An 18952-nucleotide genomic window follows, 5' to 3' on the forward strand; every position below is an offset into this window, starting at 1 on the left:
GAACCACTCAGATCCTATCCTCCCTGAGGGTACATGAAGACCTTCGGATACCCTTTATATCATACAAGGGCAGCCGGCAGGAGTTCTAGAAAGTTAAACTCAGGCCCTCCTCCATTGCTCTGTTCCATGTGCTTACTGTGTGGTGGCCTCTCCATGTGGTCTCTCCCCTCAGGAAAAGAAAAACCAGGCCAAAGGCCTCTCACTTTGTTTTCCCTTCAATCTGTCGACTAGGCCTCCTGCCCCAGCCTCAGATGTTGGCTTAAAGGGGAAAGGAGACTTCTGACCACTCCTCACCACTCAACCTTTTCCTCTTTCTCCAGTCTTCCAGGCTTGTAAGAAGCTTCTTTCTCCTTCCTTAGATGGCAACTGTCCTGTTACCATCTCTGGATCATAGCAGGTGGTCAAACTGCAACAAAAGAAATGGGCTTATTTTAAAAACAAGTTTGAAAAATGTCGTGCTCTGTGTGTTTATGCATTTAGTTCTATTGAAACTAGGTAGGTAATATTTCCTGCACCTTGTAGTGGTAACTTACTAACACGTCTTGCACACCGTTCTGTTGGTGAAGTATGTATACACAAGTGCTTCAAAGAATAAAAGACAAGGAGACAGGCTTCCATAAGTGAGGCCATAGTTACTTGACTTTCTAGTCCCGGCTTCCCCTCCTGTTCCACTGAGGGAACCATTGTTATCTTTTTTATACAATTTCTGTTTACATTTTGCTGATAATTATCTCTATGTCACTAGACAGTACAGTATCATTGTGAGGAGGGAAGCTTTTGGCCTAAGGGAAATTCTCACTCCACCTGGAGATGAACTTAAAGGTGAGTCTAGGGGTTATGAGTTGATGCATCAGTTGCATCTGCTATGCCGTCTCTATGCAGACTTATAACCATCCATTTCTTATTGAGAACTCATTACATACTAAATGTATGGGTATGATTAAACTTACTATAGCATTTAAATTAAGCATGCCCAATTATTTGCAGATGTCTTAAAATGTGAAAACCACAACATTTATAATAAAGATTACATATATATATTAGGTATGTGTAACTGATAAAATGAATGCATGACTCATGGGATGTGATCAAAGCTTTGTCTCCCAATGCCCCTTTCAACTTTATTCAGTGGGGGAAGACTTTCCTGGGCTACGCAATAGAGTTATTGAAGTAATAGGTTGTCCTTGAGTCAATTTATGTCACAAAACTGTCACAATTCAAAAATTAAAAGCATCTGGTCCAAGCTACTAATTAACACTTCAGTCTTCACTCTAAGACCTGTCTTCTCATCTCCCAGCTAGGGCCTGAGGAGTAGTGATCAGCTCCACTCTCTCTTTCCTATCCCATCCTCCATGGGTGTCCTCTACCGGACCAGTGATGAGGCCTGGGGAGAGAGCAGAGGTAACTGGATACAAGTGTTGGCTGGATGAATTTGTGCCCACTAGGCTTGGCACAGTTAAAGCCAACTTATTCTATTGTGATTCTTTACATTGGGTCTTTTAAAAATCCCAAATTGGGGACTTTTTTCTTGCTGTTCCCTTGACCTAGAATATTGATTGTCTGTCTGATTTGACTAGTGACTTGAGCCTCCTCCTAGCACCAAAATCTCTGCCCTTTCTAGAACAAGACCCAAGGTGACCCCTCACTAGCTCTCACTTTATTGAAGCTACAGGAGCTTACCAAATATCTGTTAAATGGACTCCTAGGTGAAAGTACATATCAAACAGATCTTGAGAATGTATGTTCTTGCAAGTTGATGTGATTTCTGATGGAGCAGAAAGCTAATCAGATAAAGGGAGGATAAAGAAAATTAATTTTAGGAGCATTCATATTTTCGAGAAAGGAGACATTGTATGGTGACAAGGCAGAGTAGTGCTTTGGAAATCAATGAAAATGATACTCTGGATTTGTGTGTTTTTTCCAAAGCTAGTTAATAAAGGAACCAAGGAAAGTATCATCAATAATTTTAGCTATAAATAAAATCAGAAAGTCAAGTTAATAATCATGTATTTTTATATGACCAGTAAAAAAATGAAAACAATGGCTATCACTTATTGAAAACTTAGTGTGTGGCAGGCATTGTTTAAATGCCTTATATATGTAATCATGATAGTGTAGGTTGACAGGATAATTATCATTATTCCCTCTTGTACCTGGGAGGCTGAGAATTAGCAAGATTATGTGAGTTTTCCAAAGTCACACCAGTAATAGTCAGAAGAACTTGGATTTAAACCCATGTGATTCAATTATACTTTACAGCTCTCCATTATATCATATGGGGAGTCAAAACCCCTTCTAACCACCCCCTCACCCAATTTACTCTCCCTAAAAACGTAAGATGAAGATGTCAAGACATGGAGAGATCAAGAGACTTGCCCATGACCACCCAGTTTATGCCAGAGCTAGAACTAGAGTCCAGGTCCTCTGCTACCCATTCAGGGATGATATATCTTAGGCAGCAGCAGGAGAAAAAAAAAGAGAGAGAGAGAGAGAAATGGCAAAAATCTAAAAGAACAGAGTAATTAAGGTTGAGAATAAAACTTAGAAATGTATTCATGTGGGCAATGGTAGATGTTGCTATGTTTTCTTGCTACCTACCTAGCATACTTACATCTCTATTACCTCTATTCAGCTGAACAAATTATTCCTGAGCTCCTAGTAGCGTCTATTCTTTCCCAATGGGCTGTTGTTTTGCATGCTCATGAGCCACATTGATAATGACCAAGTTGTATGGTCAGGCAGGGGTCATTTAAGATTAGATTATTAAAGGCACACTCACAAGGTACCGTATTTGCCGGCGTATAAGACGACTGGGCGTATAAGACGACCCCCTGACATTTCCACTCAAAATACAGAGTTTGTTATATACTCGCCGTATAAGACTACCCCCTCTTCCGCACACCTTCCACACACCAAATAAAAGGTAAAACAATATCAGATTTGATTTTAACATTTTAATTTATATTCAAATGCTTATGACATGCAGGAAAACTGTCACAAGGCTGTATGTAATCAAACATATACATAAAACAGTGCAAGTTTATTACCGGTAAACATACCGGTAATTCACTAAAGAAAACACACTCTATAGACTGGTACCGTAGATGCTTCTCAGGAACACAGGCAAGCAGCCCACAACCTAGAGGGACTGTCAATGATAGAAGTAAGATAACAAATAGATAGGGATGATAGGGGTTTGACTGGTCGACATTTTCTATGCTGTACTGTACAATGGGGCAGTATTGTGGTTGGCTGTTGGCTGTATACAAAGCCTGATTTGATTGGTCCCTGCTCCCTGTTTGCCCGCCCTGTCACTATAGCAGTCTGGTCCACCCTTGCATCAGCATCTCCCTGGGACCTCACTAGTGCGCAAGTGCGAGCTCTTCAACATTCTAACAGGCACCATGATAGCGCAAAATCGCGAATCTTCAATGCATATGTAAAGAAATATACGGTAACCCGAATTTACCACACTCGCAAAATCGCACACAGCCAACCATACACCCAGTATGGTATCGCGATTCGTGATTTTGCGCTATCATACTGGGTGTATGGTCGGCTGTGTGCGATTTTGCGAGTGTGGTAAAATCGCATAACAGCAAAATCGCATAACAGCCGAGCATACACCCAGCAGCGCTGCTGATGCCTGAACGGTATGTGGAATGAAGTGGGCGGGCATCGGGAGGCCACTATGGCACGGGGCAAGCACTATGGGCAGTCTATCTGAAGTGTACCTGGCGTATAAGACGACCCCCCACTTGGAGGCATATTTTTCAGGGCCAAAAAATCGTCTTATACGCCGGCAAATACGGTATATCCCCTATAGAAATAAATTGGCATTTCTTGTGGGCAATTAGATGAACATAAATTTGGATGCTTTTTTCCACTCCACTCGATAATCACTCTATTACAAGAGTTAACCTCATCCTTGCTTTGAAGGCACCCTTCTCTGTTTGGGGGATATCTTTGGAATAACTTTTCCCCCCTTTGCAATTTATATATGGGTCTGCAAGGCGACCAGCGGGGCGATCACGGGGCCCCTACTGGCACCCACCTTGGCGGGCCTCCGGTCTGGGGAGACAACTCCTGTGTTGAGCATCTGCCCCCTGGTGGTCAGTGCACATCATAGCAACTGGTTGTTCCACTGTTCGGTCAATTTGCATATTAGGCTTTTATTATATAGGAAGGGTGAAGCCACGATTGTAGTTGCAAATTGCCCCAATGAAAACCAATAATTATTGCTAAAATGTCTTTTGATTTTTTTCTTTGTAGAAGAGTGTCTAAGGGCATGTGAGAAATGCCTGAATCCCTATGTCTCAGGCACAGCTATGGCTCATGTCTTCATTCCCTTCAGCTCTGCTCAACTATCCTATCAGTGAAGCCTTTTCTGATCACCCTACTTAAAATTACAGCTCTATTTACTCCTGGGCAGACACTTTTTGTCTTTAGGCTTTATTTTCCTTCAAAGCACTTATCTTTTAAAATACCATATTTTAAAACTATTATTTTTTTATTTGCCCCCCCCCCCCCACCTTAAATAGAATGCAATTTCTGTGAGGGCAGAAATACATTTGTTTGGTTTATTCCCCTCACCTAGAACTGTGCCTTAAATTTAGTAAGTATTTAATCAGTATATTTTGAATGGATGATTGTTAAATGAAGAATTAATCTTTGTTTAATGGATAAAGAATGTTTTTCTCTATTTTAATTGATAATCTAAACAAATAGTTTCCAAAGTAGACTTTTCTAAGATTTGAAAGTTGTGAATTATTCAGAAACAAATTAGTTATTTGCTTTGTTATTTCTTGTTATAGTACTTTGCATTGTTTAAGATGAAATAGAGGTTATCTCAAGGGGGGGTTATAAAAAATTTTTGTCTTTCTGTCATATTTTTAATGTAGAATTTTTTCAGAAGAGCATGAATACTCCTTTTATGATCAGAAAATAAATCATAAATGTGTTATTTTTTTAATGTTTGGAATTTGTAATATTTGGACTAAGGACATATCCTCAAGGTTGTTAACAAATGGGCATCAATTTTACTCATTCAGAATCATTTAGAATCTCAATATTTCTTATTAATTTCATGCTTCTTTGCTAAGTATTTACCAGGGCCAAAGAGTAACAATGCTAAATTCAGAAAGCATTTGCATCCTAGAATGCTACTGTATATATTCTTAAAAATTATTATCAGCAAACGTAAGCTAGTCAGAATGAAAAGGAAATGGGACATTTAAACTTTTATTCCTTTTTACTTAATCCAGAACTTTGGTTGTTTTTCTATCAAAATTGATTTTTGGCACGCATTTATTTTGTTTTCCTCTGTGCTTAATATAGCTAAGAAGATTGCTTAAAATTCTGATTTTTATGACTTTCTTTTACTATATTTACTTTATTAAAGAGAATGTTTAAGATAACATAAAATAATTCATACAAAGCCTCTTCAAAAGGAATTCTAAGGTGTTTTATCAAAATTGTTGTAACAGTTTGATGAGGTAGTTTTGGAGTAAATAGTTCATTTTTCTAGCTGATCCATTTAAGTTGAACTTATCTCCATCAGATGATGTATTTTAGGTCTTTCCTACATATTTTCTATTACGCATATTTCATTAAAGTAGTTGGGGAAATTTACGGAATGTGGTAATTTAGGCATAGACTCTTCATAAATAGATGGCAAAAAGCAGAAAAGAGCTCACATTTCTCAATTATTAGATGAATGACTTTAGGTTTGAGTTCAGTAGTAAAAGCTTGAGGAAGATTCTGTTGTCTTTATGGCTTTTATATTATGAATATAGAGTGATAAAGAACTCTGGCTCTGAAGTCATAAAAAATGCTTCCATTAGAATAGTCAATCACAATTTTGTATCATTATAACTGTAGGCTTAGTTTCTGTAAGCCTGTTTCCTCATCTGTAAAATGGGTGCCATGTGACATATGTAATATACATATTTTATACTACCTGTGTGCCTGTACATGATGTCTATAAATTACATATTAATTCTTTATAAATCAGAGGTCCAGTCACCCTAAGACCTCACAACTAGTAAGTGGCAGAAGCCTTCCAATATTGCATTCTTTTCATTATGTCTTAGGGGAATCAGTTCACACCTGTCTTTTACAACATGTGACATCCAAGAGATAAATAGAATTAGAAATTATATAAGAGATTAAGAGACAATGAAAATAAGAGGGAGAAAAATGTGAAGTAATAGGTCAGGATCTAATGAAATTTTATTAAAACTTGTATTGAAGTATTGACATACATCATTAGTTTTAGGTATACAACAGAATGATTTGATCTTCATATATATTGCAAAATGGTCATCACAATAAGTCTAGTTAGCACCTATCACCATACATAATTACCATTATTTTCTTGTCATAAGAACTTTTAAGATGTACTCTCTTGGCATTTTCAAATATAGCTACAGTATTATTAACTACAGTCACTTTGCTGTACATTACATTCCAATGACTTTTTTATTTTATAACTGGAAGTATGTACCTCTGACCACCTTTTCTCATTTTGCCCACTTCTACCCTCTACCTCCCACCAATCTCTTCTGTGTATCTGTGAGCTCCATTTTTATTGTTTGTTTTTGTGTGTTTTTAAGATTCCACAGGTGAGATCATATGGTATTTGTCTGTTTTGCCTGACTTATTTCACATAGCATAATGCCCTCAAGGTCCATCCATGTTGTTGCAAATAGCAGGATTTCCATCTTTATTATAACTAATTACTGAATAATAGTCCATTGCATATACACACATACAAAAACTTTTTTTCTTTTTTTAAAAAATATATTTTATTGATTTTTCACAGAGAGGAAGGGAGAGGGACAGAGAGTTAGAAACATGGATGAGAGAGAAACATCAATCAGCTGCCTCCTGCATACTCCCCACTGGGGATGTGCCTGCAACCCAAGTACATGCCCTTGACCGGAATCGAACCTGGGACCCTTGAGTCCTCAAGCTGACACTCTATCCACTGAGCCAAACCGGTTAGGGCACAAAAACTTCTTTATCCTTTGATGGGCACTTAGGTTGCTTCCATGTCTTGGCTCTTGTAAATAAGGCTGCAATGAATACGGTGGTGCACGTAAGTTTTTGAGTTGGTGTTTTCATTTCTTTAAGATAATACCCAGAAGTAGAATAGGTAGAGCATATGAGAGTTCTATTTTTAGTTTTTGAGGAACCCCATACAGTGCACAAGGGTTCCCTTTTCTCCACATTCTTGCCAACATTAGTTATTTGTCGTCTTTTTTTTTATAATAGCCATTCTAAACAGGTGTGAGGTAATATCTCACTGTGGTTTTGATTTGCAATTCCCTGATGACTAGTGATGTTTTTCATGTACCTGTCAGCCATCGGTATGTCTTCTTCAGAAAAATTCCTGTTCAGATTCTCTGCCCATATTTCAGTTGGGTCGTTTTGGTTGTGTTGCTACTGAGTTGCATGAGTTCTTTATGTATCTTGGATATTAACTCCTTATCAGATACATGGTTTGCAAATATTTTCTTCCTTTTGGTGATAGGTTCCTTTCTCTGACAAAGCTTTTTAGTTTGTTTTAGTTTCATTTATTGATTTTTGCTTCTGTTTTCTTTCCTTTTGGTTTCTAAAGATATTTTATTGATTTGAGTAATAGAATAGTGAGTTCCAATCATGATGAAGGAGCTGTCATGTTTACATTTTACTTGTCCAAATTTGACTATATCTGTTCAATATGAAAAATCATTTATCTATTACAGGATGGATCTTATATTAGCTAACTCTTTATTTGATGACCACCCAAAACAAAAACATACCAAAGCTGAAAGCACAATTCATTCCCATATTAGAAAGTGTGCACAAAATCACATAGTGTAGTTTTTGGTCATTTGATGGTTATTGTGCATGAATTTTGACAACATGCAGTTTTCTCCTTATGCATGTATTTTAGAACATAATCCATGTGTTAGAGGTGATTTCATTGTGGTGTTAATGGTTTCCTGTGAGTTAGGTTAATTTTGCATAATCTAATTCATAGATTTGTGCCAATGCTGTATATTCTGCAAAAAATTTTAACTAGTACAGAATTGAATCTTCTTCATAGTGGTATGCTTATAAGTCTGTTATTTCCTAGTTTGTTCATATCTATATAGTTTGCAACTTATTTCATATATTAATATTCACATGCATATAGAGACATTATTATAAATGGTGGTTACCGCTCTCCCAACCCCAGAAACTGTAACATACCTAAAATATAATCTCTATTATTTATAATCAAACAACAATAATACACTACCAACTTGAAAGTGAATTACCCTGGATGACTCATAAAGCAGGAAAACCTACTCATAGACATGCTTTGAAAGCCTTGGAAGAAATGTGCCATCAAAATGCAAATATGTTTTCACTTAAAAGAAAAAAATTCTCTCTGGAAACTGGTTTACATAGGATTTGGAGTTAACATTCCAGTTTTTCAACTGATTGAAACCATTGGCTATTTTATTTACCAATGTTACTTGGATTTGGTACCATCTGCTGCTCATTGTTAGGGCATGCAAAATTCCTAGGATTTTACATCCTCCAGCAGATTTCTTTGTTATGGTCCATTTTGTTTAACTTTTGTTGGTAGCTCCAGTATTCTTTTCACTAAAATCTGTGTTTGGTGTAGTTCTTCCATGACCTGAACTACAAATTCCTAATTTCCAGAAGAGAAAACAAAGCATATGTAAACTGTAATAGCTTAAATTATTCTGACCCTATTAACCACATTTTACTTTTTTGCTTTCAGTAACTAGATTTGTTTTTCTTTCTCTTGTTTTGGGTTTGTTCCCTGAACTAAAATCATTTAACTTTGTTGTTGCCTAAAGTTTTTTTAAGCAGTATTTTACTCCAGTGGTCGGCAAACTCATTAGTCAACAGAGCCAAATATCAACAGTACAACGATTGAAATTTCTTTGGAGAGCCAAATTTTTTAAACTTAAACTATATAGGTAGGTACACTGTTATTAACTTAATTAGGGTACTCCCAAGGCTTAGGAAGAGCCACACTCAAGGGGCCAAAGAGCCGCATTTGGCTCGCGAGCTGCAGTTTGCCGACCATGGCAACCCATTAAATAAAGCTCTCACTATCTGTTGCTCACTATAATGGGTTGATTGTCTCCCACCCCTCCAACCAGTCTTCCCCCCCTCAAAAAAAGATGTATTAGAGTCGTAACCCCCTGGTGTCTCAGAATATGACCTTATTTGGAGATAGGGTCTTATTTGCAGGTAGATAACCAAGTTGAAAAATGGTTATTGGGATGAGCACTAATTCAGGATGACTAAGTGTCCTTATAAAGAGAGGGCACGGGGAAGCACAGGGAGAATGCCATGTGGCAGCCAAGACGCTAAGAGAAAGCCTGAAACAGATTTTTCCTTAGCACCTCCAGAGGGAGCGTGGCCCTCCTGACACCTTGATCCCAGAGTTCTAGCTTCCAGAACGGTGACACAAGAGCTTTCTAAGTCACTCAGTGTCTGGTACTTTGCTATAGCAACACTATCAAGCTAATACACTGACTAATCTTGTTGCCCATTCTTCATGTACCCTCCCAATTCTTTGTCTTTTTCATGTGCTTCCCTTCTCTGATATCCATATATTCAAAATGTACCTTCCATTTAAGGTCCTGTTGCTCAAAGGCCATTTTGTTTATGAAAATTTTATAAACTTTTCATAAAATTAGGGGCATTTTCCCCATTATGTCCCATTTTGAGATTTTTAGTTCAATCCAAAAGGCTACAGGAGATTGTCCTTGCATCGCCACAGTAGACTCAAAAAACTCGTTAGTCAGGACACTCATACTTATGAGTGTCCTGACTAACGAGTTTTTTGAGTTACCAGCTGTCTCTCCGCTGATTTTTTGCATTGAGTTGATAGAGTAATTTGAGTTAATGAGCTCCTTAATGAGCTTGGTCTCGGAACGAATTAAACTCATAAGTCAAGGCCCCACTGTAGTGGGAAGGTTTGTTAAATGAGTTAGTGGAAGCAGACATGAGAGAATCCCATGGACACTGATATACACGGGACAGTGCTCTGGGACAGGTGGCACCAAGTCCACATTTATAGGGAGATGAATGTTGTGTGGAGCCACTGAAATCTCCACTCAGTTTGATTTGACAGTGATTTCCTTAAGTGGATGGACTCAAGCAATCTCCCAGGCTTTGCTAGTTGCTGTGTGTGCATGTTGGTGCAAGCATTCCATTTTCAGCCAGGCAGTTTACAACTCTGCCTTAGCCCGAATCTCCTGTAAGTCATGGTCAGCCAGAGGTGACAGCTGAGGGCACTTTTTCAGGTTTTTCCTGAGCAGGTACATAGCCTTCCACATGTGTGTGGCCTTCTAGATTCCCAGGAATATGCTGAGACTTTTCAAAGCCTCCTATGGTCATCTAATTCTCCCATTTTGCCTTTCAAGAGTTTTGGTCAGCTTGTTGTTTGCCAGTCATTATTGCAGCTGAGATATTAAACAGTTGCTGCTTTATCTCTTAGACAAGCGTTTCCAGGAAAAGGCGATTTGTATTGGGCAAATTTGAGTCAGGTTAAATAAAGACAAGCCCTATGAATGAGGGCTTGTCAAATAATTGCAGTTCTCTGGGTCTTTGAAGAAACCCTAACCCTATGCTGCCCCCTCCAGTGGCTGCTGATTTTCCTGTGATAGGGGGATTATTGGTTTTCAAAGCTACCATAGAGCTGGAGAAAAGGTTATAGAAATAGGCCAAGTTCAAATGTTGCAAAGATCATTGTTCTTAGGAGATTCAGCCATTTTTAAAAAAATAAATGCTCTCCAGATTGTTTTAACCTTTTGCGCTCCAACATTGAGGCTGACTCGACAGACCAGAGGCTAGTAGCAGGTCCAACGTCGAGCTGATTTGGTGATTGAGCTAATTGGCAATTTCCGCCAGGGAACTACTGCAACCAAGAGAGGAAGGACTTCCAATTCGGCCCGGACTGTTTGGATTCCAAAAATAAAGTTGGAGCGCAAAGGGTTAAACCTTTAATTTTCCAGGGTTCTGAGAAAGCTGATTTGACAATTTTGCCAGTGTTCTTTTGCCTTTATGAGGGAGGGGATTTCAGGTGATCTTTAATTCACAAGAACCATTGACATCACTTAATCATTGAATGATTTTGGATGTAGAAGTATCATTAGATAACACTAAATAATTAAAATACACAATTTTAAAAATATACTGTTGGAATTTTTGCATCAAGATGTATAAGTGAAATTGACTTACTTTTTTTTGTTTTATCATGAATTTGGAATCTAATTACATTTGTCCTGAGTGATATTAAAACAAAGGTATCGTTCAGAATGATGTGTTTACTGATTAATCTTAATGGGAAATTGGCCATTCAAAATGTAACCAACTAATACAACTGTATAGGTAAGAACTGACTATTATCTCTCCATATAAAATAGGCTAGCCAGCATTTGCTATATTCTTGGGCAGCTTCTGTCAGTATTACTCTGTTTCTTGAAGGTTGACAGAACTCAAATAACCTAGTCTATTGGGGATGCGAGGGAGTTGTTGACTATAATTTCAGTTTCTTCAGTGCTTCTTTTTCTATTCAATATTTCTATTCATTTTTTATTCAATTTTGACAGTGTATGCTTTCATAGAAGTTCACATATTTCATCTGTGCTTTAAAACATCTATAATAATGAAAGTGTAATATGCTAATTAGACCAGACAGCCTTCCTGACAAAGCCGGGGCTAGGAGGGAAGCCGGTGCCGGCAGCAGGGGAAGGAAGGCCTACTCTTGCATGAATTTCGTGCACCAGGCCTCTAGTATTAAGATGAAGTTGTTTATAATATTCTCTTGCTTTTGCCTCAATCACAACCTTTACAGCATCTTCCCCTCCTAGTTCAGGATCTAAACCACAATGCATTACACTTCGTTTTTATGTTTCTTTGGCCTCCTTTAATCTGGAATGGTTCATTAGCAATTTCTTTGTCATTCTTGACTTTGGCATTTTGAAGTATTCAGGTCAGTTGTTTTGTATAATGTCCCCCAATTTCATTTTGTCTGATGTTTCTTTATGATGAGAGCCAGGTTACATATTTTTGTAGAAGAAATGCTACTAATATCATATCCTTCTAGGAATCATAAGTTTATTTTTAACACAAGTGCTTAAAAATGTCATATAGTTTACAAATATACAGGATTCTCAAACAATAATTATAAATTTCCAATTTATTACATAATGATCAGAGGACAGTATTTATATTGATTCTTTGAAATGTATTGACGTATTTTTTGTAAAGAAACGTTATTTTTTTATAAATGTTTCATGTGTACTTATAGAGAATATATATATTACTGTGAATCATGCATATTCTCAATAAGTATATTCTCAATTTCATTTATTTTTCCCCTTCCCCGCTGGAAAGCTTAACCTAGGGCAGTGGTCGTCAAACTCATTAGTCAACAGAGCCAAATATCAACAGTACAACGATTGAAATTTCTTTTGAGAGCCAAATTTTTAAAACTTAAATGATATAGGTAGGTACATTGTTATTAACTTAATTAGGGTACTCCTAAGGCTTAGGAAGAGCCACACTCAAGGGGCCAAAGAGCCGCATGTGGCTCGCCAGCCACAGTTTGCCGACCATGGACTAGGGAAAAGATGTATGATTAATTTCACTATTTTCTTATTTGGTTCCTTCATGCATATTCAGTCTGCCTCTGTATCCTTCCATCTTGAATTTGCCTGCTATTTTCTACAACTATATTGACTCTCAGTGGGTGTTCAAAGTTGAATGATTCTTTTGATGCAGGTAGTGACTCTGGCTGACTGCCTGTTGCCTCTTTCCTCCATACCAGGCTGCTGCCTCTAGTAATAAATGTGCCCTTCTTTCTACCAAGAGTGTTGCTCTTTAAGCTCCAGAGGACTGGCCTCTAGCTCTCCAGTAATTTCTTAATGAGCCTCATTACCATAGGACACATCACTCTTTTACCTCTGGGGGAGGAGAAAGAATGCTACAGTACTCTAAAATGTTTTACCATGGAAGTTGTCTTTTCTTACCACTTTAACCTGCACATAATTGTCCTTATGTGGTCATTGATCTGTGTGTCAACAGTTACTTAGTAATTGCTTCAAATATATTTAGTAGGAATAGATACTGCCATTTCATTTTTTGCCTCAGGGACTATGGCAAAACAGAAAGAGATCCATTTTAATATTCTAGTGTAGACTCAATATGATTTTAATTATGTTCTCTAACTATAATGGAATGAAATTAGAAATTGAAAAAAATTATATTTAATGTTTTATATATATATATGTATGTTCTAGGCTATCTGCATATGTAAGATTAGATGCGTAAATCCGGGACGAGAATTGTACATAGCACTTTCAGGATAGTGGTTTTATGAAGAAGAGAGAGAAGGTGATTGGGTTTCAGAGCCATCAGTTGGGTTGCAACTCTATTTAATATTTGGCTTTCTTAAAAAAATAACTTAAAGAAAATATGGTATAATGTTAATATTTATTGTATCTGGGCTTGGGCACATGGGTTTTCATTATGTTAGTATCCCTAATTTTCCATATGTTTGAAATATTTTATAAGAAAAATATTTTTACAAATCTCAGTAGGGTGGATCAATGTGCTGACAATAACAAGATAAAATATAGGAGGAATGAATGAAAAAAAAACCCTAATCTTTAATCAAATAGAAACCCAACTAATTGGATGTATACATAGGAGGGGACATGTGGGTTAAAAGAAGAAATTGTTTAAATATCTATGATTTGATTTGGCTACAGTTTCATGTATCAATAGTACTAAGACCTGCCAACAAATCTAATATTTCATAAAGCTGAACAGTATGAGTGAAATGTCTAAAACAGGAAAATGATAATAGTGTTCGACTTTGCTTCAGTCAGAACTTAATGTTGCTTAGTTTTATAGAGACTGGAAGATGTTCAGAGGACAGTGACTAGAATTATGAGGGACTGTGAGTCGTGTCTTGTGCAGCACCAGCAAATGCTTGGTAGAGAAGACAAAGTTCAGGATGCGCATGGTGACCATCATTGCCGTTCTGGAGAAGTGGGATTTGGCCTGTTGCTATAGCCTGAAGGGTAGCACAAGAGCCAGGGGCCAAGAAATTGCAAGGAGAGACTGTCATGTTTCACCGCAACATAAAGAACTTTCCAATAGGACTGGTCAAAACGACATGGTCTTCCTCAGAAAAACAGTTTCTCACCACCAGGGCTGCTTAAGCAAAGACCCTGACTATTTGGTTTTGAATTGTTGGTTGTTGGCGAGACTAGAACAGTGATACCAGAATTTTGGGTTTCATGGACCAGTGATACTTCAAATGAGCAACTGGAGAACCAACAAAAAGGTTCCAACCTACTACTAATTTCTAAGGAAGATTGTTGCAGGCACTATCTATTTCCACCATTATTTTAACACCAAAATTAATGAAGCACATCATCCCAGAATATAGCTTTTCTTTTCAAGAAAAGAACACTGGCCACTTTGCATTGATACTTAAGTATGTATTTCAATATTTTCAAATAGAGGAAAATGTCAACATGTTTGGGTTTTCCTGTATGGTATAAAATTGTTTTCTTCAGCAGTTCACACATACAGTTGTATACTATGAAATGCAATTCAAATATCCAGCCTATTATCAGCCTATTTTATTTATAGTCATTGTCAAACATACGGCTTGGCTTAGAGATGGAAGCAAATTCCAAATGTCATTTCACTCACTTTAGAATTTTATAGGTGGGCTGAGAAAAGCCAAGGAACAACTATTGTAGTGGTAGCCTTCCTTTTGTAGCTTTTTTTTTTTTAAGGCCAGAGCAGGTCAGGACCTGAGAGCCAGGTCTGCTAGAAGAGAGGAGTGGGCACTGTGGGCTGCAGATAATTGCTTACAAGGAGGACCTCCCAGTTCACAAATAGGAGCAGATACCCCACTAATTGGAGGCATACACAGCAGTGGGAATGTGGCTCCAAATGGCTGCTGAGAGTGAGGAACTCCAAGGTCAGAAATCAAATTCCTCACAGATTGGGATGATCCAAGGGACACTTAGATTTCTCAACCTCTGCCCTTGTTATTTTGGGTCATAATGCTTTTTTCTCAGGGACTGTCCAGTGCATTATAGGATGTTTTGCAGCATCCCTGGCCTTTATCATCACATGCCGGTAGCACCTCCCCCCACTCCAGTTTTAACCATTAGAAATGTCTCTGGGCATGCCTAATGTGCCCTAGGGGGCTAACTGCTCCCAGTAGAGAACCACTTGTTTAGATCTTTCGACTCCTCCAAGCCTAAAGATTGTTATGATCAATCTTCTTGAACTGCACTGACCTGTATAAAAATGGTTTCTAATGTGACCCTAGAAGGACTCACTCGTTTTTATCATCGTTAAGCACAACTGAAGATCAGGAAGGGGATGAGGGTGGGCAGTTTTATGAGCTCTTTCCCATTTAGTCAGAGATCTTTCTTCTTTTGGACATGGATTAAAAATATCTGGGAACAAGTTTCAGCTGCACTTCAGTATAGGGAAACTGGTGAACCTTTAAATACCATCGCTGCCCTCTTTGCATTAATCAGTCTTGATGAAGGCTGTGGCCCTTTTATCATGCTGTTTCTTCTTTTCTAAAAACAAAAAACAAAACTACCTCAAAGTATTTGGAAAACGTTCTTAAACTTTTGTAGCCTGACCATTACATTTCCATCATCCTTCAAAAGCATCAAAAGTTAACTTCATTATTTGGGGAAAATCCCTACTTACATAGGCAGCTTTCTCTCAAGCACATACATATGGCTTCTCTTATTCTAGGTTTGGCTTTCTGCCTGGACCAAAAGTAGGACCCGATCTGTGTTTGCCTTTGAGAAAGGGATTTGTGACCTGTTATTTTCGAGAGCTGCTTTATAGAAATCTGCAACCCCGTACTGCCCAGATGTACATTGCCATTTTGTTTATTCTAATAGAAAAGCATACTCTGTATGGAGGTACTAAAACTGTGTCTCTAAGAAACCAATGGGACTTGTGAGAATGGCAATAGGAATGAAGTACTATTCAAATTAAATGAATATTTGGGGGGATTAGTTTATTCTTTGTCTCACTGTGCATAATTAAAGAAACACATAATGGAGCAAAGTATTATTTGCATGAACATACTTATTATTTGGTGCTAGAAAAAGTTGACGATGTAAATAAATTTCACACAGGCTAATCCATCTCAATTCCTTGAAAGAGCTGTACATGGTGTCTGAATCCTGTGCTTTCCAGAATTTTGACTCTTGTTTGTGCTCAGAACTTCTATTCTAATAGGAGAAAAAAACCCAAGGCACCAATTATGGTAGATGAATGTTCACTGATCTGCTATGGAGAGGTAGCTCAGTGAAGGTAGATCTAGGAGCCAATAGTTCCAGGATTTCCTAATCTCAGAGGCTGGAAATGATTAACTGCTTAGAAAAATGGTATAATGGGATGAAGCTAAAGTGGTGTGTTTTTGTTGTTATTTCCATAGGCAAAAACTGTTGTCTCTGAGTCTGTCTCTATTTTGCTTGGTAGTTCAGCTTGTTTATTAAATTCCACCTATGAGTAAAATCATATGGTGCTTGTCTTTCCCTGACTTGCTTATTTCACTATGCATAAGGTTCTCAAATAAGTTTTAGAATTAAGTTGTCAAGTTCCTCAAAAACCCCAGTAAATTGTGATTAACTCTGTAGTTAAATTTAAGAACTGACATTTTAGGATACTGAGAGAAATAGACCATCCATGAACATGGTCTATCTCTCTTTTTATATTTTTATTTTAAAAGTTTTAAGCTTTCCTTCTATAGTATTTTGAATATTGAAAATATCTATTTTATTCTATTTATGTTTTTATATTATAAATACTATATTTTAAATCATGTTTTCTAAATTTGTAATGGGTATATATTGGCACATTTTAAAAATGTTATATTCAGTCACCTTGATAAACACTAATTTTAATTTATTGGTAGATTCTTTGGTAGATAATCATTATATGTTAATAGTGGTGTTTTTGTTTCCATATTTAGAGTAATTCTTGTCTTACTAGTATAAACTAGATAGGACCTCCAGTAATTTGTGGCTGTTGAGCATTAGGAATGTATCTAGGATTCTTAATTTTATTTAAGTTTAAATAGCAATTTGTGGCTAATAGATACTGTATAGGGCAAGGTCAATCTAGTATTTTTATGTCTTTATTAACACAAATGTTAGTCATCATTTAATTATTATTTTACACTTTTTTAGATTAGTCTACATGTCTAACAATTGTTTGATCAACATTTCTCTTTGCATTTCATAAATTATTCTTGGCGGAAAGGTTCTAGACATATCTTTTAGGATGTACATTATTAGTTTTTCTCTTTTGTAAATGTCTTTATTTTGATTGTGACCTTGAAAAAGAATTTTTATAACAACACAATTCTAGGTAGTCACGTCTCTCACCATTTTAAAGATATTGCTTTAAGCCTTATCTTAACCTGTGGGTGGCGACCCCTTTAATAGTCGAATGACCCTTTCACAGGGGTCGCCTAAGACCATCCTGCATATCTGATATTTACATTATGATTCATAACAGTAGCAACATAACAGTTATGAAGTAGCAACGAAAATAATTTTATGGTTAGGTCACAACATGAGAAACTGTATTTAAAGGGCCAGAAGGTTGAGAACCACTGCTTTAAGGGCTTTTGACTTCCATTGAAGCTGTTGAAAATGTGTTACTTGACTAAATCTTTTTCTGTATAGGTATTCTGGTTCTTTTCTCTGCCTTTCAGATACTTCCTTTTTAACTTTGGTGTACCTATAATATGTTTTACTTCTGGATTTTTCTTTGATGATTCTGTTTGGTGTATATATATACTAATATAGTGCATCTTATACCACTAGTTTTACAAACACCTTATGTTACTGGAGAGCCGCCCGAGTTGGAGGGGGCTCTCCCATCCTTGACTCTTGAAACGCTCATGAGAAAGAATTCAGATGAGTGATAGACAGCAGTGTTGAAGCAAAGCAAGTGAATTTAAGAATACACTTGGCATAAAGCACAAATGTACAACTCAGCTACTCTGAGCACTCCACCTGGTGTGGGTTCAAGGGTTTTACAATGTTTCCCTCTATAGGTTTCAAGGTCCCCCTTTTACATAGTTGTGGTTTTTCCCAGAATTTATGAGAACATCTGGTGATTTTATCATGGCAAGTCTCAAGGCTGCTAACTTCTTTGTTCAGCAGATGACATAAACTCCTCTGCCCTAGCAGCTATCTATCCTGCCTAACACCAATAATTAAGTTTGTCTGACTGTGTGCTTTAGCTAAAAATAAAGAAATGAGCAGGCGTTTGTAGTAAAGAAAGGAATTAGTTTATTAGAATTGGCCAATCCAGAGACAGGTGAGCTCCTGCTCTAAAAAACCCAACTCCCTGATGGTGTGTAGATTACAGATTATAGGGCAAAGCTGTAAGACACAATGGGTTCAGGTTGTTTTAGGAGCTGATTGGTCAGAGGTGAGATTATAAATCATTCCTTCAGGTCTTGAAAGAACTCTGAAGTCACTTCTGGTCCAGAACTCATTTTAACCGTTTGACTGCTAAGGAGCGCTATCGCGCTCTTCTTATTTAAAACAAATTTATGTAAACAATTGGTATTTTTTAATTTTTGTTGTTGCAAAGCAATACAAGTGAGTTTATTGTATAAAAAGTGTTTTACATTTTTTCCCACACATGCACAATTAGTGCCGCAGTTTTGGCATATGTCCGAAAAAATACATCAGCAGCAATACGGTTAAGGAGAGGTAGCCAGCCGAAACAGGTTTGGCTCAGTGGATAGAGTGTCGGCCTGCGGACTCAAGGGTCCCAGGTTCGATTCCGGTCAAGGGCATGTACCTGGGTTGCGGGCACATCCCCAGTGGGGGATGTGCAGGAGGCAGCTGATCAA

The sequence above is a fragment of the Myotis davidii genome, unplaced genomic scaffold (genome assembly GCF_000327345.1).
Source record: "Myotis davidii unplaced genomic scaffold, ASM32734v1 scaffold1012, whole genome shotgun sequence".
NCBI lineage: Eukaryota > Metazoa > Chordata > Mammalia > Chiroptera > Vespertilionidae > Myotis > Myotis davidii.